This window comes from Arachis duranensis, chromosome 4 (genome assembly GCF_000817695.3).
Source record: "Arachis duranensis cultivar V14167 chromosome 4, aradu.V14167.gnm2.J7QH, whole genome shotgun sequence".
Taxonomy (NCBI): Eukaryota; Viridiplantae; Streptophyta; class Magnoliopsida; order Fabales; family Fabaceae; genus Arachis; species Arachis duranensis.
Genome location: NC_029775.3, coordinates 21,042,429 through 21,042,837, shown reverse-complemented (window position 1 = coordinate 21,042,837; position 409 = coordinate 21,042,429). Strand labels below are relative to the sequence as shown.

The 409-nt window shown below is 25.7% G+C and overlaps 1 protein-coding gene across 1 annotated transcript in view; it reads left to right on the top strand.

The window, feature by feature from the left end:
• LOC107483731 (uncharacterized) overlaps positions 1-409 on the top strand; it is a gene marked incomplete in the record, with an annotated part of 3,382 nt that overhangs the window by 994 nt on the left and 1,979 nt on the right.

Genomic DNA, 409 nt, shown 5'->3' with positions numbered 1-409 from the left:
TCTTGGTGAGTGATGATGCTCATTGAAATGCACATGTGTTAGTTAGGTCTCATCTAGTGATAATTTTAAGTAGACAATAACTAAAGTTACCTTAATTAATTCATCATTTATAATTTTTATGTATGTAACATTGATAATTACACACTTATTGTATTTAATATTATTTAATTATTCTAACAGTAATTAAAAAATACAAAATAAGATAAACAATAATTAAAAAATACAAAACAAAGTAATTTTGAGCTGATTTTTTATTATCTCCCAAATATTTTTTATCGTTTATCTGGCCATCTCAAATATAGAAACGCAAACTTGTTTAGAGAAAGAGATATAAGTAAAAGGCAAATGTTTCTCTCTTGGAACAAGACATGCCAAATTTTCTTCCTCCTTAAAAGTTGGGGATAACGAT